Here is a 24,039-nt window from a genome sequence, read left to right on the forward strand (position 1 = left end):
AGGAAAACTCGTCAAGTCGATGCCAAACTCGACGAGTAGAGACAGGGCTATGGTCAGACAAAGGGATAGGGACTCGGCGAGTTGGCAGGCCAACTCGGCGAGTCGGGTCAACTGGAAGTTGACTTTGACTTTGACTTTGACTCTTGGCTTGGTTAGGGGTAAATGGTCATTTTACCCTGAGGTCGATTAGAGTATTTGACTGAGTGTTTTGTGGGGATTATAGCCGGAGGACTTCCGGGGCAGCAGCAACAGAAGGCGGTCAGTTCCCACGCAGATCAACGGCTACTTTGAGGTGAGTTACCTTCCAGTAGCAGTGGGTCTACGGCCACAATGTCGGCCCATCAGTAGGAGTTGTATGTTAGATGATTGTCTTTGTGATATCATCTAGGTTTGCTACTACCTGATGTGTTATATGCTGGCATGATATGTATATGTAATAGTAGTAGAGTTCGGTTGTTAGGACCGAAGGGTAGGTCAGACACCCCAGATATGCTGACAGTATGTGATGATATGTTTATATGCTGGCTTGGTATGTTATATGTGATAGTGGTAGTAAGAGGGGAATAGTCCCCAAGTTCGGTCGTTAGGACCGAAGCGTAGACCGGACACCCCAGATATGACTGGTAATATGTTATGTTATGATATATGTGATAGTAGCAGTAGGGGGTGAAATAGTCCTCGAGGATCGGTTGTTATGACCGATGGGTAGTCAGCACCCTAGAATGGCCTGACATGGGTAGTCAGCACCCCAGAACGGCTTGACACGGGTAGGTCGGCACCCCAGAATGGTCGTACCGGGTAGGTCGGGCACCCCAGAATTGCCGGGCAGTATGTATGATATGTGATTGTATGGTATGTGGTAAGATGGGGGAACTCACTAAGCTTCGTGTTTACAGTTTTCAGTTTTGGTTTCAGGTACCTCTTCTTCAAAGGGGAAGGAGCCGGCACGGTAGCGGCACATCACACACACGCTTTGTATTCTGCACTATGAGATCTTCCTGGGGATTTGTACTCTGACAGTATTATGTTTTATAAAATGGTTTCCAGACACGCAAGATCTATTATGAAATGATATGATTCGTGAATGTTTTATTTCTAATGTTTTGCAAAGTGTATGTTTTAAAAATGAAATTTTTGGCTCATATTTTTGGGATGTTACATATACATTTTAATATAATTATAGATATTCTAAAAGAATATCAAGGTCTTCAACCCCTTCTTCAAGCCATTCCTATCACAAATACAACAAAAACTAATAATTGTTAAAAACATGTTACTTGCAATTAACTATCACTTAATATATTCTGGTAGAATAAATAGAATATGACAGAATACATATAATACATTCTGGCAGAATACATCGATTTTATTCTGGTAGAATACATAATTTCCAGCAACATATTTGATTTAGAATGCATACCACAAAGTTTAAAGAGTAAATTAATTTGTGTTGATGAAAAATGAAAAGGCACAAACAACATAGAATTGTATTCCATAACCAAAAGAAAAAAAAATATATGTCAGACCCAATAAAGCATAGAAACGTGGTTTTCATATAAGATTTGAAAACATTATTCTGTAAGAAAGAAGAGCATCCATATAAGAGAAATTGAAACTCATCAACTTGAACACATGAATAAAGAATGTTACTTACATTATAAGGCTCTGATACAAGAGCTGGAACCATATACGAACTTACATCTTTTTCTATGCTTCCTTCTAACTGAAAGTGACTCATTAAGCAAGAAAGAACCAATTTTGGAATAAGTAACTGAAATTCACTGAGACATATTAACAAACAGTTGGTGTGCAAATCGGAATATTTTCAATTCCACCAACAGAGATGCCATTGTTTATGATATTCTTCTATATCTTCGAACCTAAAATCAAGAACTGGGAATTTAGAGAAAAATCGAACCATATAAAAATCTCAGCTGATTGGAATCGAGAATTGACAATTTATGGGGCTATCCTTGTCACTCTACTTTCTTCCAAATACCCACAATAAACATGATACCTGAATAAAGAAGATAACATGATACCTGAGATGCCATTTACGATTCGTGGAGGGGAAATGAAGCAGAAGAGTTGTTACAAAAAAGGAGTGGACCTCTCTTCTCGCTGGTTGTCTTCTAGAACTCCGACAGGTAGAAGACAGAATAAGAAACAAGGACATACTAGACTTACCAAACGAGTAATCTGCCTTAGACCTTCCAGACTTTCTTCTCTCCGGTTGTCTTCTACAACTCCGACAGGTAGCTCCTGCGAGTTTCCCGATCTTGCCCTCTCTTCTCGCTGGTTGCTAAAGAAGGCCGCAAAAAAGAAATAGATGTGCTAGGGTTGGAACGGAACAATATGCACGCCTATAAACAAGAACACAAATGACTAGGTCAAATATATTACTTTATTTCCTTAATTGCAAGATTTAAATTAAATGATTTCCTTAATTAAAAGTACAAAATGTCCAAAATACCCTTTAATGATTTATTATTTCTTGAATTCTCATTGGTGCACTTAGGCACACAATACTTGCTAAAAACATTTGAACCTAACTCTTATATATATATATATATATATATATATATATATATATATATATATATATATATATAGGGAGTGGTTCAAATGAGAACCACAAAAGATTAATAACCGTAAGAACCTCATTTTAAAATTAATATGTAGACAATACTTATTAAACATGTTAAAATTTGGATTTTTTTGTATTTTTAGCACGAAAAGGGAAAAATTGTAATTTTTACGGTCTAATATTTTAATTCATACATTGATTCATATTTTAACACAAAAATTATACAAAATACAAAATTTAATACAATCCATGCATAGTTTAGTATACAAAACCCAAGCTCTATCACCACCACTAACTATCACATATCAGCACCATCCATTATGTCAACGTCGTAAATTCCTTTCAAACCAAATCTATATATAAAATCATACATTGTTAGCTTAATACTATATTCACAGTTTAATAAATATATTAATTCATTAATTTATAGTTTAATGCAACAATTATAAAAACTAATACATTCTTACATATTTACTTCACAAAAAAAATATTCACAAGAAAATTAATACAAATATTTATATTTTAACATAAAATTCATAAAATAAATCACAATTTAATAAAATCAATTCACAGCTTAATACAATCAATACACAAAATTAACAGCTTAATATATTAAATTCACAGTTTAATACACAAAAACTATATATTCACATTCATATTTTGTACTTAGTAGTTATATTTATACCTTCATATATGTGAGCTAGTTTTTCTTTCAAATTTTAATTTATATAATATTCACAATTTAAATTTTACATGTTATTCAAAATTAGAGAAAATAAAATCTATATATAATGCTTCTTTCATCTTATATTTTAGAAGCAAAAATAAAATTCGTAAAAAAATTAGTAGTTTAATATACTTTCACAACTTAATACATTTAATTTACAATTTAATACACAAATTCACAGTTTAATAAAATATGTTTATAGGTTAAAAATTACATCTAATGATGTTTGGAGCTTGGAGATTATATTATATTATAGTTCACACACTCATCACAATTCACAACTTAAAAAACTTAAATTCATACTATTATAGAAAACATTAATAAAATAAAATCACGTTTAAATTCACATTAAAACTTATAAAAATTTATACATATACTGGTTGAAACTTATAAAAAAATTCCTTTAATCACAACTAAAACTTATGAAAAAAAATCATACATTCACAAATTAATACTTAAAAAATCATGTATTCACAACTTAATACTTATAAAAAACCATGCATTCATACCTTAATTTTTTTTCTAATTGAAACAATCAGATATGTATAAAATCCATGCATTAACAACTTAATAATTATAAAAAAAAAGTTTATTCACAGCTTAAGAAACTAGTTTATAAGCTTATTCATATTATTCAATGTTTAAAAACATACATTGTTTTTGGTGAAGCATTTCATCAAACACCTTCAATGCATCTTATATCCAGGTCTGAGACTGTTCCCTTACTTCATATCCATAAGCACTGATGGTAGGCAGAAATAATGGTGGTGCAACGTCGGTTGTTGTAGAGGTGGAGACACATCAACAGTGGTAACATCAAATCTGGATGTCAAATCTGTTGGCGATGATTTTCATCAGATCTATTGTTCTGGTGAAGCAAATCGGAGAAGTTTTCTTGTATTCCATCAGATTTCGATGTTGAAGATCTGGAGACGAACTAGATCTGGACTTCATAGCAGAGTGTGATGTTTTTTGGTTTTCCAACGAAGCACAATAGCTTATGTTAGGTGGTGGTCGGTGGTGATAAGGTCGATTATCAGATCTAACCAAATTGCACCAGATCTTATATGTTTTGTGTTTTAGAGAGAGAAAGTGAAGCTGAAACAACTTCTTGACTTCATATCTGAAACCAAATGGCGATCAACAGTGATTGAGGAAGGTGGTGGTTATCACCGCTCGTCGGAACTCATAATCCGGAGGAGAAAATTGAAGATCTGAAGTCAAAAATAGTAGACTTGAAGACGAAAATTGTAGATCTGAAGAGAGAAATTATAGATCTGATGCTGAAATTGTAGATCTGAAGAGGAAAATCGTAGATCTAAAGCTGAAATTGTAGATCTGGAGCCAACCGGAACTTGTGGATCTGATGGCGGTGGTTCGTCGGCGATAGGAGGCGGCAGCGGTTCGCTGACGGTGGCACTCAAGGATGGTGGCTGATGGCTAACTGATGGTAATGTTTATCTGTTCTTTAAGTCTGAGATGAGAAAGAAAATAACCATGTAAGAATGTATGTAGTGTGTGTAGATCTGGTTATAAAATGAGGGTTTTACGGTTCTTAAATTTTAATGGCTCTCATTTGAACATTTACCTGTATATATATATATATATATATATATATATATATATATATATATATATATATAGGAAATCAGACGATACTTGTCAAAATTAGAACAAATCTGACCCCACTTGCAAAACTCTGATGTCCATTGTTAGGAAGTAATGCGGATAACACACGAAACCAAAAGCACACAAAGACACAATATTTATGTGGTTCGCTCAAGGTGAGCTACGTCCACGGGCAGGAGATGCGTATTCTTATTTACAAAGTTCTCACAAAGAGATTACAAGTACAACCAACAAAGATTCAACCTACTTACTAAGGATATAAAAGAATCCAACAAATGACTACCAGACATCCTTATTTATAGACTAGGGATCAGACCTTAAATCATAATAGGTCAAGCCCATTAATCCATAGGCCCGTGAAAGGTGTCAACTAATCACAATCCGCAATGCAACAACTTTTGGAACCCTCATCCTTGATAGACATTGTATTTACACCAACAATGCACCACTGACACATCAGGTGCCATTGCATGACACACCTTGTCCCTTAGTAGCACATCCTATCACTATGTGGCATTCTAGTGCATGACACATCATCGAGGTACCATGACGGTGCATCAGTGTGCCCTTGAGTGACACCTCCAGAGCATGGCACTTCGTTGAGGTGTCATGATAGCACAACATGTGCCATGGAGTGACACCTTGTCATTTGGTGGCACCTCCTATGCATGTCCTTGATCATCTTCAACTTTGGATCATCCTTGAACGATCTTGAGCATCATAGTATACATCATAGCATAAGTAGCACATCAAGGGATGTCATGGCACATCATAAACCCATGGAGCGTGATGTGCACGATAGTACCTACTAATTTATATTTTATAACCTAACTAACTAACTAACTAAAATACACCTAGGCAGTGTACCTAGTCGAATTATAGAATAGTTTGGTAAGTTGGGTGTCGATCATAGGGAACGGTGTTATTAATTAATCTATTTACTACTAAATTAATCTAACTATTAATAAACTAAGAAGGGGTTTTTATCTAATTTTCCAAGTTTAGATGAACTTAATCCTTTAACAGAAACTCAATCAATAAACAAAGCACTTCTGTTAGTTCAAATCCGCTTTCACTCAATGGTTATACATTAACTATGACTATTACTGTTGGTGACCAATTAAGGAAGTATTAGCAGTTCAGTTCTAAATCTACTAATTATTAATCAATTCATGGAAATCTATTTATGGTCATACAATAGTTAACACAAAATCAATTATTTAATAAGATTGGAGCCATGAAAGATTGATTAATCAAAACACAATTACAGTCATAATATGAGTTCTCTAACACAGCTTGATTTAATGATTCAATTACTAATCTAAGATTGGTCTGATCTTAGCTCCAATAAACTAGTGTTTACTATATTATTAGGTATTCAAGTTCATGCAGATTTGTGTTCACTAACTACACATAACAAGAATTCGAAGCAATCAAATAACTAATTCAAGCATGCTAGGTAAAATCAATCAACACAAGCATATCACCAACAAGTAAAGTTAAGTCTAATGCATTAAAACCATGAGTTCCAGCTTCATCTAGCTAACAGAAGCAGCTAGATTTAGCTGGACATATTAACAACTAAACAAACAAATACTATAATCAAAAACACGTTTAAATGTACCAATCTATATAGACAAATTATGAACTCTTCCTTCCTTGGTATTAAAACCAACTCCCAGAGCTTCTTTTCCTCTGAATTTCATCTCTAGGAATCCTCCTAAGCCAGCCAAAGTTCTCCCTAATCGTAATGAAGAAGGATATATATATATATATATATATATATATATATATATTTTCTGGAAAATCACCGTTCATGTCGTGAGCATTTAAAACTCACGTCGTGAACTCGGAGTAATCGTGATCATTAAGGATTCCTTCACCCGGATGCTTATCTTTTAATTCTTTCCACTCACGTCGTGAACCATCAACTGTTCACGTCGTGAGTATGTCTTTTTTGGGTGTTTTTATTGTCTTTCAAGCCTTCAACCTCCAAAGTTCCATCCTTTAACGCTTTTATACCCTTTCTTCAAAATGTCTTCTTTTTGGCTGCAAAATATAATTTAACCTTATAAGTATCGTTATTCTATGCAAATGACCAAAATATATATAAAAATGTACTTCAATATTGCCTAAAAATATGTATAAATATGGCAATATCAAAATGCCCCACACTTAGGCTTTGTTTGCCCTCAAGCAAATCTACTTATTTAAACTCAAACCTTCATCACTAGCATTTCATAGAACAATCCAATTCCAGCTCAGCCATTATGCCAAGACCTCAACGCATGCATTTGTGTCTAATTATTTCCTAAAGTACCCCCATACTTTAAATATTCATAATCTTCATAAACAATTACCCACTTCTTTCGAACAATGCTCATTTTATGCAACCCTCCGAATCCATCCTCAGAAAGCTTTTTAACCTCAAGATATTTTTGGTTAAGCTTCCCAAGCATACATAATCTAGAAATTACAACTTTAGATAGCACATTAGAGCTCTTGGAATTCTTCACTTCTTTGATATTTAATCTTTGATTGCTTGAATTCACCATATATATAACTTTTGGTATCTTCAACTTTTGATTCTTTGGAATTTTGATCTTTGATGTTCAAACTTGATAGCTCCAAAATTCTTCAATTATTTTTTAGTAATTTCTCTCTCTCTTTTTTACATGTATAATTCACTTTTTTTATTTTTCACTCAAAAACCTACATGCTTAAGTAGGGGCGCTTAACTTCAACCTTTATTGGTTAAGACATATCTTTCTTGGATACATTTCAGGTTCAGGCTGCTAAACATTTTGCATCTCTCAAACTAAGCAGGGTCATGTTTTTGTTCCATGATTTCACTAAAATAAGGGAGCCCACAAATGCACAATAACGTGTATTGGCTTAACTAAACATTTGAGCTCTTATCGGATCATCTCATATAACACTAACAACTACAGTTGTTCAAATTATTATTACTAGATTTAATTATTAAAATTTTCAAAATTTACCATTATCTAGCAATTTACTTTTTCTACCCCCTACCCCACACTTATTTCATACAATGTCCTCATTGTATGCCTAAATTAATATAAAAATTAAGAGAAGGGAGAAAAAGGAACAGACTCCCCTAGGATAGTGGTGTGATCATCTCCAAAAGTGCGGATGGAATATGCATCTTGAATACGGACTTTGAGAAATAGAAACTTGGATCTTGAATAAGTAATGTACCGGCAAAATATGGAATCGAGTCTTCAATCTTCAACAAATGTGGTGCAGAAAAATGTACTCAATGGAAAGAACAATGTGGGAAAGCAAACGCCACATTGTATGGTAGATAAAATGGGCCATTATTATCTTCATAATATTCCCAAAAATAATGGTGGTGAACCACATAAGGAATATGCAAAAATATGATTATTTTTGTGAAAAGTACAAAGTCACGACGTGAATGTGTAAACGGTCACGACGCGAATTCGATTGGAAGCGGGTTGTGAAAGTCATCAGATACTGACTTATGATGTGAACAACAAAAGGGTCACGACGTGAAAACTAGATTCTCATAAATGTATTTTCTTCAACCTTTCTTCTCACTTCTTATATTTACCTCATGTCTTAATGGATTAAGACTCTTCTAACCCTATTAATTTCAACTCTTCTCCCCAACTTTCTTCTCACTTGACTCACCCCACACTTAATTTAAATCATGGGTCTCGACTCTCGACTTTAAACACTCCCGGCTAAACACATATGGACTCGTATCTCGTCATCATTTATACGCGCTCCTAGTAATGCTGAAAAATAACAACCAAGAAGAGAAAAAGTAACATAATATCTAAATAGTTTTACAATCCCAAACAAACAAAAAGAACATAAAACTAAACCAAATAAAACTAAAATAAAAGAAATGATCAATCATCCTCGTCATCCTCGTTCACCCCGTTAGTGCTCACTCCGTCGGCTCCATGTCCTCTATACTCCATCCACCTCGGGCAAATCGGGTAATGATACCCCAAATGAGGCGGCTGCTACACACTAAGGTATCAAACAACGTTCTCCATGGTGCCACCAATCCAATTTACACTCAAAGATAACTGGTCAAAATAACCAGCCATATCTCCCCCAAAAGGTGCTCCCATCATGGATGCGGGTGGATGCATTGGTTGCCCTCGTTCTCCCCTTCCTCTTATGTTCCTACGCCTCGGCCTCGGTTGTGGTTCAGGTTGGTCGGCCGGCTGGTCATCACCATCATCATTATCCTCAAGAATTCCCCAATGTGTCCCATAATTCTTGACTACCTTCATTGTTTCTAAATACCCCATACTAAACTCATTCCCCTCCAAGCATGTCAAAGAACGAGTGATGCCGGAAACAATGAGGCCATAAGATCGGGCCAAGCGCGTAACAAAGTGCCCTCCACAAATGGGGCTCCTGGGATGAGCACTCGTAGCATACTCCGCCAAGTATCGGGCCAAGAAATATGGAATATTACAGCACACGCCGGGCTATAAAATGCACCACAAAAAGAACAGGTTAACCTTAGTAACCTTATCACCATGGAGTTTGTGGTGAATAGAAAAGGTAATAAGGCGATGGATAAGGCGATGTATCGATGATCTGATGCTACTTTCGGGGGATACACCGGAATTGAACACACCGGCTGCGATATTGCTCCAAAACTCTGGTCCTGAAACACCATTCGCATAACCTCGTGTTGCGTCCCTCAAAAATAAAACAAACTCATGAGTTATGGTCTCATGAGCCTCGTACAACCTCATTCTGAGAGAAAACTCCACCAGACTACACTCCTGATATTCCCCTCCTAGACGGAAAACCAAAGCTTGGGGAAAAGTAGGATCCTGGACATTCTCATGGAATGTCACTGTCGAAAAGAACTCCACGCATAACTCTTTATAGACCCGCTCTTGGATGGCAAACAAATTATACCACCCCTTGCACGTGAAGGAAAATCCATCGCCCAAAAATATCTTAGTAAGATATTGGGACATCCGATCCACCAACCCAACCTCCCTCAACCGTGCCCACTGAATAGTGGGGGCAATAGCAAACTCCCGGTTGTAAAGCCATCCCAACCGATTATTCCATCGCGTATATATATCCTGGGGTGTAGTTGTTGGGAAGTTGTAAAATGGATGTAAACTTGCTACTCCAGCTAGAATCTCTCTTATGGGAGCCATTTCTACAAAAACAGCAACAAACATATCCAAAAGAAACAATCCAACAAATTAGAAATTAACAGAACTGAAAATGTCCAGTCCCAGTATTCACGTCGTGAATCCTTTAGGATTCACGTTGTGAGTTCGCAACTTCAGCAAGCAGAATCGAAAAAATCAGGGGCAAATTCAGTCACAATACTAATGGGGTTTACTCCTATACCACTTTTAAGCACAATGCATAAACATTCCAAAATTCGACATTTCATCTAAGTAGCAAACCCTAACCCTAAGTTCAACTATTAAAGAAAAATTAAACTTAAGAATTAAGAATCATTACATTAGATTGTGGTATGAGGTAAGCAAAAATGAAAATTGTGTGATTGTCGGCCAAAATTGGAGCAAGGGGGACCAGATCTTGTGTTTCACTTCATGGGGAATAAAGAAAAGATGGCCAAAGTCATTCTTATCCCCTTAATCTGTGGTCCCGTGTTTTTCAAAATTCATGTCGTGAATCCTTAAGGATTCACGTCGTGAGTCCTGTCTAGGCTGAATGTTGGGCCATGCATTCTTTATCAATAATGGATTAATCTTGGGCCAATTAGTTTAATAGAAAATGGGCTGATATACATCATTTTTATATTATCTGGTTTATTCAGAATTCACGTCGTGAATTCTTAACAGTTCACGTCGTGAATTCTTAACAGTTCACGTTGTGAATCCTGCACGAAATTTTTTTTATTAAGTCAAATTTGTCTATGAACTAAATTCTTAATTATCACCACTTCATTTATAGGGACCCCATACTCAGTGTTTTATTATGAATAAAGCGAGTTAGATGATATGATTTATGTTTCTAATACTAAAATGCAAAAACTAAAAAGAAAAGAAAAATTGCAAACCAAACTCGGGTTGCCTCCCAAGAAGCGCTTCCTTTTCTTGGAGTCATGAGCTGGACTCCGTGCCTCCTACGTTGAGTCCTCTGAAGAATCCACCACTTGGATCTTTTGTTCCTTGAAGCGCCTCTTGTAAGCTTGAACTCGTCTTTTGTACGCCTTTTTCGAATTCTCCTTTTTATCTTTGACCTCATCTTCATCAAGCTTGAGTTTAGTCCCTTTAGTTTCTTCCTTGCACTCCATAGAATTCTTCTCTTCTTTCACCACTGGAGTTGTTACTTTTGAAGTAACCTCCTCTTCACCACTCGTTGTCTCATCATCTTCCTTGCTCACCCAATAAATTGGACTCGTGTAGGCAATGACTTCAACTAAATATGGAACAGATGCTCTTGGATTTGTTCTTTTGACTTGATGAATTGTCTTGATCTCTTCTTCCATGAGCTTCTCTAATTCTACAAGTTCATTGTCTTCATCCATGTTGAACACTTCTTCGTGAGCATGATTCCCTTGAAAGCCATCTTCTATCCCAAAAATTTCCTTTTCATTACCAACCCTCAAGGTGAGCTTAGACTCCCGAATGTCAACAAGAGTTCCAGCAGTGTTTAGCAGTGGCCGACCAAGAATAATTGGTACATTGGGATCTTCTTTCATGTCTAATACTACAAAGTCTATTGGAAAAATGAATTTCCCGTTTTTTACTAAAATATCTTCCACAATACCCCGAGGTTGTGTCACTGAACGGTTCGCCATGTGAATAGTCATTCTTGTAGCCTTCAACTTCTAAATATACAACTTCTGATAAAATGAATAAGGCATCAAATTTATGCTAGCCCCAGAATCGGCTAAAGCATAAACCTTCATGTTGTTCCCAAACTCACATGGAAGAGTGAGGCATCCAGGATCCCCCATCTTCTTAGGTATATCTCCCAATACAGCCCTTGAACTTGACTCACTTAGAATAACTTTGGAATTCTTCTTTAGTTGCTGACGAGTGTCTATCAAGTCTTGTAAAAAAAATTCATATTCGGGAATTTTTTATAACGACTCGACAAAGGTAGTATTAATCGGGATACCCTTCACGTGCTTAATAAACTCTATATGCTCTCTTTCTAGTGGACTAAGGGCAGCTCGGGAAGGAAACGACAAAGGTGGTTGATAATCTGAAACAAGGACGGAATTTTTCTATTCAGAAAGAGCCCACGACATGAGCATAACGGGCTCACGTCGTGAACAGGGTGTTCCAGCAGCTTCTTCATTTTTCGAGTTTTGGCTTCTTTGGCTTTTGATTAGGCTGTGGTGGCTCCACTTCTAATGCTTCTAGGAACTCATAGATGACTTCTTCTTCAGTATCTATGGCCATTACGTGAGATTGAGTCTTCTTTTCAGGATTTTTCGGGGAAAGCTTCTCATGAACCAAAGTGGTTAGTTGACCAAGTTGCACTTCAAGATTATTGATGGAGGCTTGTTGATTTTTTTATTAGAGCGTGTTATTCTACCATCATTGCGTGATGATTCTTTATCAAAGTTCTTTGTTCATCAATAGCAGAATCAGTAGCCTCGTGTCTCCTTTCTAAAGCCTCCATAAACTTAACTAACATGGTATCTAGATCGGGTTTTTTTCTCAACTGGAGGCTGCTCCTTTTGGTAGAAGCCTCAGCTTGTTTGCCTATACTTCTCTTCCTTTTGCTTCTTATATTCTTCATATGGCAGCCACTCTTTCTTCGGTTTCCTCCAGTCTTCATCGTACTTGTCCCCACTCGAGTAGCATACTTTAGCCTTTTTATTCCCATACTCATCCAAATTGCAGTCGTTGGTCAAGTGTGGACCATTACACCTCTCGCAACCAACTCTTATAGCATGAATTTATTGGTCCATTTGTGTCAACCTCCGGTCCATATTATTCAGCATAGCCATCATAGCTGCTATTTCTTAAGTTTGGGCCCCTCCACTGCCTTTGATTCCATCTTGCCTAGGGTTGTGGTACTCACAAGAGTGCTTCGCGAATTCTTCAATCAGCTCCTTGACCTCCCTTGGATTTTTCTTTGTCAAAGGTCCTTGAGAATCAAGGAGTTGTCTCGTCATAACGTTGAACCCATCATAGAAGATTGACATCTCTTGTTGGACATTAAGATCATGTTGAGGGCAATTTTTGAGCAAGCCTTTATAACGCTCCCATGCTTCGTATAATGACTCCCCCGACTGTTGTTCAAAGTTGGCTATTGCCTTCTTGAGTTTAGCTATCTTGGATGGTGGGCAAAATTGGTCAAGAAACTGCTCACGCATTTGAGCCCAAGTGGTGATCGTACCCGGTGGAAGTGATTTTAACAACAATTTAGCAGCTCCCTTAAAAGTAATGGGAAGCATCCTAAGCAAGACGGTGTTTCTATTGACATTTGGGACATTGAAGTAATCTGCAATGTCATTGACTTCATCAAGATGCTTAAAAGCATCCTCATGATCCTTCCCATAAAATGGGATATCCTTCAGTGTAGTCAAGATGTGTCCCTTCAGCTCGAATGTGGCAGTGGCAGGTATTGCGGGTTGGACTAAACCGGGACCACATCCTCTCGGATCCGCTTCTTGTAAGCTCCCATGGACATCTCCTCAATGTCTGCCATTTCGTCCTCTTGCTCGTCTTTGGGCTCACTCGTGAATATTTCAAATTCTGGGTCTGACTCGTATTCAAATTCGTGTGGATTAGAAACTGGACCAAGTTCTTCAACCTTGCTTTTCTCCTTTGGGGTTGAACTTGACTCTCCTGTCTTCTTCCCCGACTTCCTTGAAAAGGCTGATTTAAGTTCTTGCAATGGCATCTTTTTTGGCGTGTGATCTTCCTTTGCGTTCTTATTCTTGTTTTTGTGAAGGGCTGACTCCGGATCTTCAAGTGGTGGCACCAAAGGTGTGTTTGAGCCTCTGGTCATGAACTCCTGCAGACAATCTATAAAGATAACATAAAAACGAACTAAAATAGAAAAATAAACTAAAAACTAAATAAAGCTAAAAATCACAGTTCTCACATCGCGAGTCTATAAACTCACGTCGTGAGTTCTGTAATCAGAAAAAAAATCAAACCTTCCTAGAAACAAATTTAATGAAAATATCTACTAAATGAATAAACAGATAACTACTATATTCACGTCGTGAGAAGTGCCCTCACGTCGTCAAAACTGGACAAACAGAATAATAAAAACTTATGCTAATAAAAACTTTGCTGGAAAATTAACTTTTTGCAGGTTTTATCCCACAAAAAAGGATCGATTAACCTAAAGCAAATAAACAAATAATAAACTAAGCCATTCCCCGGAAACGATGTCAAAAACTTGATGTGCATGATAGTACCCACTAATTTTATAATTTATAACCTAACTAACTAACTAACTAAAATGCACCTAGGCAGTGTACCTAGTCGAATTATAGAATAGTTTGGTAAGTTGGGTGTCGATCACAGGGAACAGTGTTATTAATTAATCTATTTACTACTAAATTAATCTAACTATTAATAAACTAAGAAGGGGTTTTATCTAATTTTCCAAGTTTAGATGAACTTAATCCTTTAACAGAAACTCAATCAATAAACAAAGCACTTATGTTAGTTCGAATCCGCTTTCACTCAATGGTTATACATTAGCTATGACTATTACTGTTGGTGACCAATTAAGCAAGTATTAGCAGTTTAGTTCTAAATCTACTAATTATTAATCAATTCATGTAAATCTATTTATGGTCCTACAATAGTTAACACGGAATCAGTTATTTAATAAGATTGGAGCCATGAAAGATTGATTAATCAAAACACAATTACAGTCGTAATATGAGTTCTCTAACACAACTTGATTTAATGATTCAATTACTAATCTAAGATTGGTTTGATCTTAGCTCCAATAAACTAGTGTTCACTATATTGTTAGGTATTCAAGTTCATGCAGATTTGTGTTCACTAACTACACAGAACAAGGATTCAAAGCAATCAAATAACTAATTCAAGAATGCTAGGTAAAACCAATCAACACAAGCACATCACCAACAAGTAAAGTTAAGTCTAATGCATTAAAACCATGAGTTCCAGCTTCATCTAGCTAACAGAAGCAGCTAGATTTAGCTGGACATATTAACAGCTAAACAAAAAAATACTATAATCAAAAACATGTTTAAATGTACCAATCTATAATGACAAATTATGAACTCTTCCTTCCTTGGTATTAAAACCAACTTCCAGAGCTTCTTTTCCTCTGAATTTCGTCTCTAGGAATCCTCCTAAGCCAGCCAAAGTTCACCCCTATCGTAATGGAGAAGGATATATATATATATATATATTTTCTGTAAAATCACCATTCACGTCGTGAGCATTTAAAACTCAAGTTGTTAACTCGCGTAATCGTTATCGTTAAGGATTCCTTCACCCGAATGCTTATCTTCTAATTCTTTCCACTCACGTCGTGAACCATCAACTGTTTACGTCGTGAGTACGTCTTTTTTGGGTGTTTTTCTTATCTTTCAAGCCTTCAACCTCCAAATTTCCATCCCTTAACGCTTATAGTCCCTTTCTTCAAAATGTCTTCTTTATGGCTGCAAAATATATTTTAACCTTATAAGTATCATTATCCTATGCAAATGATCAAAAAATATATAAAAATGTACTTCAATATTGCCTAAAAATATGTATAAATATGGAAATATCAGAGCGCACCAGGAACATGTTTAACACATCAAGCCACCTAATTGAATATCATGATGCCCTAGTGGTACATCTAGGTCATTAGTGATACATCCATGCTTCAGCAACACATCAACAAAACATCAATACTATGGAGTACACCATCACACACTAGAGTGGCATACCTTGTTCCCAAGATGGCACATCTACCTTCAATATGGCACACCCTCCTTCAAGATGGCACATCCTCCATCACGAAGGTACATCCTCCTTCTAGAGTACATATCTTGAATCCAAATAGATACACCTTGATAATAGGTGGCACGCGCTCTTCTCAAATGGCACATCCAACATTCTAAGTGGCACATCCGCACCTAAAGTGGCACATCTTCATCAAGGATGGCGTATCCATGCTCCAAGATGATCCATTCCTTTACCAGGTGCTCCTTATCCCCTGTAATATGATATGTTCCATTGTTACATGACCCGTTCCTTTGTCATATGCTTCATTAAGTTCCAAGTGTTCCATAAGAATGCTCCAAATGCTCAAGTCACATTTGACAATCTCCACATTGACTTGAGTATCCTCTGAACTCCACCTTAAACCAAGAACTTTCTCTCTTTCTTCCCATCCATCCCCAAAAGGACCTAACTCCTACGTATATCAACTAAGTCCAAGCAAAGCTTGAACTTATCTTTGGAAACGATCTTATCATCATGTATTCCAGATTCTCCTTGGTAGCATACTTTGGAATATGAAACCTGTCATAGAACAAGATAGGTTTCTCCACCTTTAAAATAAGACTTTGAATGAGACCAACCACCAATGAGCTTCTTATCACCAGATCACCTTCATGGTCTAAGTCTATCGATCCAACCAAGTTCGTATGTTGTGCATTAGTGCCATACACTAGATAAACATTACGTGTTCTCTTCAAGTGTCGCAAGATCTACTTGACCACTTCCTAATGAGCTTTCCCCCGAATTAGTGAGGAATGTATAATCATCCCGATCTTCTATCCCTCCGAATCTCCATCCTTGCTATCTTCTTTTCAGCGCCTAAATCGTTCATCATAAACTTATTCTCCATAAGCTTCTTCAAGTTGTCTTTCCTGACATCAACATCACCATACACTTCTTCCTTGGGTTGTTCAAGGGATTCCTCACGTCTATATTGTTCCATGTTACCCTGCTGTTCCTTATTTATCACAAATCTGTGTGGTGTTTTGTGTTGCAAACTTCACCTTCTGGCTAGCACCTTGATCGTTTCCTGCAACACTTATAGCACCTCCTCTCTGGTTACACATACTAGATTCAAAGGTCACATATCGGCTAATAATGGATGTTGAAGTATTTACTTCTTCTATACACCACAAACGATGACCTTTTTCCTCTAGATGCATATCCTAGAAATATGCACTTTGTTGCCATCGACTCTATTTTACCATCATTCACACGAACATAAGCAGGGCATCCAAACATTCGTAAACCAGAATAATCAGAGGGTTTCCAGACTGCACCTCTTAAGGAGTCTTACAATCAATTCCATTTGATGGTTATTTATTAACCAGATAGCAAGCAATGTTGATTGTTTTTGCCCATAATTACTCTAATAAACCAACAGATAATCGCATGTGCTAAGCACGCTCTAATAATGTTTGGTTCATCTGTTCTGCCACTCCGTTTTTTCGTAGTGATTGTCATAAAGTGTGATGCCTCACTATACCTTCTGTTTTGCATAAGTTTTCAAACAAAGCCTTGCAGAAATCCAACCCATTTTCAGTTCTAAATGACCTAACTAGGTTCCCGATATGTTTTTCAACCATGGTATTCCATTCCTTGAACCACCCAAAAATTTCATCTTTGTCTTTTGTCTTCGGAAAGTACACCACATGCCTTCCTTGAGTAATCATCGATAAAAGAAATAAAGTATTGACATCCACCTTGAGACTTGACTGGAGAGGGACCCTATAGGTCCGAGGAAACACACTCGAGGATCTCCTTTCTTGAGTGTTGAACCGAACTGAACTTCACCCTGCATTGTATCTCTTGAAAACAAGTTTCACTATGTTTAGCATTTCTAGTTACATCTCCATCGAAAAAACCCCTTCTCTCCCATATATCCTAATTTATGATGCCATAACTTTCTTTTATCATCTCATTGATCCAAGGATTGGGATACAATCACTGTTCCTCTAATCGTACATCCTTCTAGGAAATAAATCCCATGATTCATCTTCCCCTTCATAACCACAAAAGAACCATTGGAGACTCTTACCCAGTCACCTTTTCTAGAATACTTCAGTCCATCCTTCGCCAAAGTGGCAAGAGAGATCAGGTTCTTTCGAAGATCAGAGACAAACCAACAATTCAGTTTCTTGATCATACCATCGTGCATCTAGATCTGCACTGTGTCACTTCCCTTTACCCTGCTCATCCAATCATCACCCATCTTGACCGTGCCATTCGACTCTTTAAAGGGTGTACGTCATATGATAAGATGCTCCAGTGTTTAAGATCCAAGCATCCATGAAACTAGTTGTACATACAGTTAAAACTTCACCATCATCCCTTTCATTAGAATTCTATTGAACCACAACAACATTGTTTTTGTTTCTTGATTCAACCTCATTATTCATTTCCTTCAACAATGGAAAATCTCTTCTGAAGTGTCCGTTTTCCTTGCTATTATAACATCTAATGTTGGCCTTAGATTCAAAAATTGACTTCCCTTTGTTACCTTCACCTCTATCTGATAATCTTTCTCTGCCTACAAACAAACCAGAATAGAAAACTTCTTCACCAACTGAAACTTTTTTTTTTTCAGTTCTTTGGACATCAAAAAATTCTTCACATCATTCATAGTGATCGTTATCCAACCTTACAACATGGTATCAACAAAATTTTCACAGAAATTTGGCAGTGAACATAAGAGGATAAGTACTTGATCTTGATCTTCAATCTTTACATACACACATTGTAAATCCAAGATGATCCTATTGGATTATGTGTCTAAACCCATAACTATAATTGGTGTGTACTTGAATTGATAGTAGCACAATCCTTTTGTGTTGTCCTTAAACCTAGCAACTCGACATGGAAATCATGAAAGGAGAGAAATTAATTTATTATAAGATTAATAAATTAATATAAATGATTTATTAATGTGTTATGAAAATAATAAATTAATTAGAAATCATAATATTTGATTAATAGTTAACCATAAATTAAGTGGAATTAATTTTGGGGTTAATTGTATTAATTATAAAGTATAGGGAATAGTTTCCAATTATTAAAAAGTTGGAAGGAACATTACAAAACATTCTTGGAGGAGGTGGACGAAATTCTTAGGGGAAACCCTAATGATTTCATCCAAGGAAATTGAATAAGGCTTCTAGATTAGCTTGGGCCTTAAGCAAAGGAACATTAGGGTTATCCCTTAAACCCTAACTACCTTAACTATTTAAGGAGCCTCTAAGCTCCAAATTTCGGCCACTACTACTGATGAAGAATCCCTAGGCCAAAATTGCATACTCCTCCTCCTCTCTCTATAGTTTCCTTCTTGCTAGCTCTTGGGTGTGATTCCATTAGAGGCATTACAATTGTGGTGCTAGGCTTCCAAGAATATCAAGATTAAAAGGATTATCAGCTGTTTACTTTAACAATTGAAATGTATGTGATTCTAAATCCTAATTAGTTATTTTTGAAAATAGCCTCTTCTCTTAGGGTTCTTGTTTTGCAATTCAAAGTTATATGTTCAATAGTTAAAACATAGATCCAAAGTAGGTTGCATATGAACTTGGGAATTGTTTTTCTGGTTTATTTGTTTTACATAAAATCTATCAGTGGTATCTGGTTTTGTTTTAAATTGAATTTCTATAATAGTTGTATTGCAAATTAGGGTTTATAGCTATTAAACCCTAAAAGGACATGTTTTCGTTTTTAGGGTTTTGGTTTGAGGGGTTTTCAAAAAACCCTAGCCTCCATAAACCCTAATCGAAATTAGGGTTAGGGTTTTGAAAAACCCTAGCCACCATCCCTTGATAATTTCCTTAGGGTTTTAGGGTTCCTTGTTTGGATAATTGTTACTTAATTAGATTAACTGGATAATTGTAAATAAGGAAATTATTCTATACCCTAAATTTACGAAATCTAGAGGGTTAAGGATTAGGATTAAATTAATTATTTAATTTAATTAGATAATCCTCACAAGATTTAATAAATTAATTAATAGATAATTATTAAATCTAGTTTTTGGTTTATTTTAAATTTGAAATTAATAGTTTAATTTTCGAAAATTTATATAAACCTAAAGTTTTTAATAGGTTTAAAATACACCTCGTATATATTATAATTAAAAGTTAAATATTATATATGTATAAGAATTGGTCAGTCGAATCCCTAGTATGCCTCATTCATGAAGCTAGTCTATAAGGGGGTATAAGAAAACTGCCCATAAAATGGCGGTTGAATGGGTGTCCACTCTCACCCACCGCTTCCTTGATTAGTAGAGGGTCATTAGTAGAACGGATTTGATAGGACAAGTTAATCTCATTAAAAGTATAATGCTATTAATAAAGTACTAGAACATTATTTTTACAAAATCCCGACTCTAGTTACTTTAGGAAAAATGTGAATAGTATGCTAACCCATGAAATTGCACATTACACTTTATAAGTCGTTAGTGGAGCGTGTGTGGTTAACCATCCCATTTCAACGTTGTGAATCGTCATTCACTTACCTTTATAAAATTTACACTTGGATCTCGACCCATTTCTAAGTTGTAAACCCTCATAGTTGGATCCTAACTTTAATATTATATCTTTGGGTTATTATATTGAGGTATCCTAAAATCTAACCAAAACTATCTTCTTTTGCAGATGTCTTCTCCTAGAAACACTTCTGCTTCATCATCCTCCAACCAAGATTTCTCTATTCTCTCTATTGGCTCCGAAGTTGTTATTAATGGTATGAACTATGAAGAATGGATGCATAACATTAAAATGGCGCTTCGTTTTGAGGACAAATAGTATGTCCTTGAGAAGGAGCTCAAAGAGATTGATGAAACCAAAGCCAGTCCTGAAGAATATGTTGCCTACAAGAAGCACTATGACGATGCAACCAAAGTGCCTTGCATCATGATCGCAACCATGAATCCATAACTGTAGAGGTACTATGAGGAATACTAAGCTTTTTGAGATGAACAAAGACCTTATGGAAAAGTACCATAAGCGAGCTCGTCAAGAAAAGTTTGAGGTAGTTAAGTCACTCATGGATTGCAAGATGAAGGATGGGGACTCGATTGTTAGTCATGTGCAAAGAATGCAACACTACATAGAGCGTTTAGTCAAGTTCAGCATGCATTTTGATGAGGAATTGGCCATTGACATGGTATTGAACTCATTGCCCGGTTTTTATGGTCAGATCATCCTAACTTACCATTTGAACAACACCGAGCATACATTAGCCCAATTGTACAACTTGTTGCAGACAGTTGAGGCAGAAATGAAGGGTAAAATTGTAGCCTCCACTCCTGTTAGTGCCCCCATCTTGGCTATAGGACAAGGAAATGGGAAGAAGAGGAAAGGTCCTCCTAAGCAAAATTGGAAGGGCAAGGCCCAAGTTGGGTCGTCTGGTAGTGGCCCAAAGGCCAAGCCCAATGCTGCCATTCCCCATATTTCTGACCCAAAAGATGTTGATTGCTTTTATTGCAATGACAAGGGGAAATGGAAACGAAGTTGCCCAAAGTATCTGTAGGACATCAAGGATGGCAAAGTGAAGCCATCTTCAGTAGGTATTTACACTATTTTTTCTAATAACTCATTATCTTCTCGTTCTTGGGTCCTTGATACATGATGTGGTTTTCACATTTGTTCTGATATGCAGGGGCTAAAAGAAAGTGAGGAGGTGGAGCAAGGGAGGATAAACTTGATCATGGGAAACAGAAAGTCTTCACTACTAACCAATATAGGAGTTTTGATGGGTTTTGGCCATATGAACATTCCTATATGCACATGCAAACCCTAATGCTTGGATCTAGGTTTCTCTAATTAAACATGCTTTGAATCCAAGACTTCTAATGACTAATTAGGTATAAGAACAATACAAAATCAGATCTAGAAGTTTACCTTTGAATCTCTTATTTTGATCTTGTTGTCTTGGAGCTCTAGAGTCACAATTGTCACTCCTCTAATGGCTTACAAACACCAACTAGCAAGGAGGGTGATTTGAGAGAGAGGAGAGGGGAGAAATTTGGCCAGGGTTTTCTTTCTTTAGAAGAGATGCCAATTTCACATGCCCTAAGGGTCTATATATACTTGTAGGCTCCTAGGGTTTCACCCTTAAACCCTAGTTGGATAATCTTTCCTTAAAGCAATCCAAATCCTTTCCATAGATAAGCCTTGGACGAATTTGAGGCTATCCCAAGCCCTAGAATTCGTCCATCCTCTATCCAATAAGGATTTAAAGCCCAAAGTGAAAACTATCAAACAATTGACAGTTTATACCCTCTTATTTAATTAATCTCTTTAAGTCACCAAATTAATACTAATTAATCTATGACTTATATTAATTAAATAACAATATTATTATTCCTTATATTACTCTCATAATATATTAATAATATTTATTCTCTCATAAGAAATCATCCTATCAAGTTGCTATGGTGAAGGCAACCCAAAAGGACCATGCACAATCGGGTCAAATACTTGCCTAATATAGTTGTAGCCTTAGACACTATTCCAACAAGTTTATCAACTTTTTCTTAGTAATGATGTCAGATTAGATTTGTTGAATTGTTGCTATTCGTTAGAAATGATACGAAACATTATTTCATTTCATGCATTGTTCAAACAAGGTTTTAAGTATTCTTTTAATGATATAAATGGTTCCATTTATGTTTATAAGACTGGCAAATTTGTGTTTGAAGCTTTACCTTGTGACGGTGTGAATGAAACAGTGACTTGTGTTGATAGCTTAGGTAATAGTGTGTTTAATATTGACTTGTCTAATATTGTAGGCAAGGCATGCTTGTGGCATTGTCGTCTTGGACACATTAACAAGAAACGCATAGCCCAACTCCAAAAGGATGGAATGTTGGAATCATTAAACCTAAAATCAGATGATATGTGTGAATCTTGTCTTTTGGGAAAGATGACAAAATCACCTTTCACAGGATCGTGTTTAAGAGGTGAAGGTTTGTTGGACCTCATACATATTGACGTGTGTGGACCCTTCAGATCAACCATAAGGGATGCTAATCGATTGTATGTGACTTTCACTGATGATTATAGCAGATATGGGTATATCTACTTAACCAAGCATAAGTCAGAAACCTTTGAAAAGTTCAAGGAGTTTAAGTCGAGAATCAATTGGGCAGGAAGATAAAGATACTTAGATCCGATAGAGGCGTTTAAGTCAAACTCTGATCTAATCAATTGAAAAGTTCAAGGAGTTTAAGTCAAACTCTGATCTAATCAATCTTGTCCTTTAGATAAGGGATCGTACATTCCTCTGTTAGATATCATGCTGACAATTCTATGGAATGATTAGTCAAGCATTTAGGTTTCTCTATCTCTGATTTATTCGACATAGAACTTAATCGAACACATCAATTTAGTTCTGACCGGGCCCGGCACATAAGTCAAATCAAATCATCGAGCGGCCGAGATATCGCTTTTACCTTCTTAGGATAAAAGTTACAGATAAACTTCGACTTATATGCATTTACTTATTCATTAATCAACTATACACAACAATGTGTTTTATAACATCGAGTTACTGATGCGTTTCCACATTATCAATGTACAACCAATTAACAAATAACAAACCATATATCTAGGCTTTAAGACTATATGATATTATCGTCTTACGATCATCCTTTTATATATCATATTCCATAAGGTGATTCCAGCAAGCGCAGGTTTGTTCCAATGCTCAAAACCAGTTCATAAGCACTCATGAACGTCGCAGCAATCTTTTGTCATGTCTAATACCATTTAGACAATCTACGCACCAATTCAGGACAATCTTCATTCATATCTACTTCCAACATATGAACGATTGTGGAAAATTTGAATAATTCGATTATTCTTAATAAATTTAATTATTCTGGATGTCAAAACATGCAAAATGAAACAATAGTTAAACAATTAACATAAGACAGTAACATTACTTATAAATAAAACTCCTTTATTTAATCATCAAATGTTAATTATATTTATCTATTACACGTTTCTACTACTATCTAATCTATGCTAATATCATCCTTCAGCCCAATACTCCTAGCATGCTGCAAGTGCTTAACCCTACTCAGTCCCTTCGTAAGCGGATCTGCTGGGTTATCTTCTGATGATATCCTCTTCACTACGAGTTGTCCTTCT

The 24,039-nt window shown here is 36.2% G+C and overlaps 1 non-coding gene across 1 annotated transcript; it reads left to right on the top strand.

The window, feature by feature from the left end:
- The first annotated feature begins 13,132 nt into the window (after nt 1-13,132).
- LOC111901242 (small nucleolar RNA R71) lies at nt 13,133-13,239 on the top strand. The gene has a single exon (XR_002853450.1). It is a non-coding gene; the product is annotated as a small nucleolar RNA R71 (small nucleolar RNA).
- The last annotated feature ends 10,800 nt before the right edge of the window (nt 13,240-24,039 follow it).

The sequence above is a fragment of the Lactuca sativa genome, chromosome 6 (assembly GCF_002870075.4).
Source record: "Lactuca sativa cultivar Salinas chromosome 6, Lsat_Salinas_v11, whole genome shotgun sequence".
NCBI lineage: Eukaryota > Viridiplantae > Streptophyta > Magnoliopsida > Asterales > Asteraceae > Lactuca > Lactuca sativa.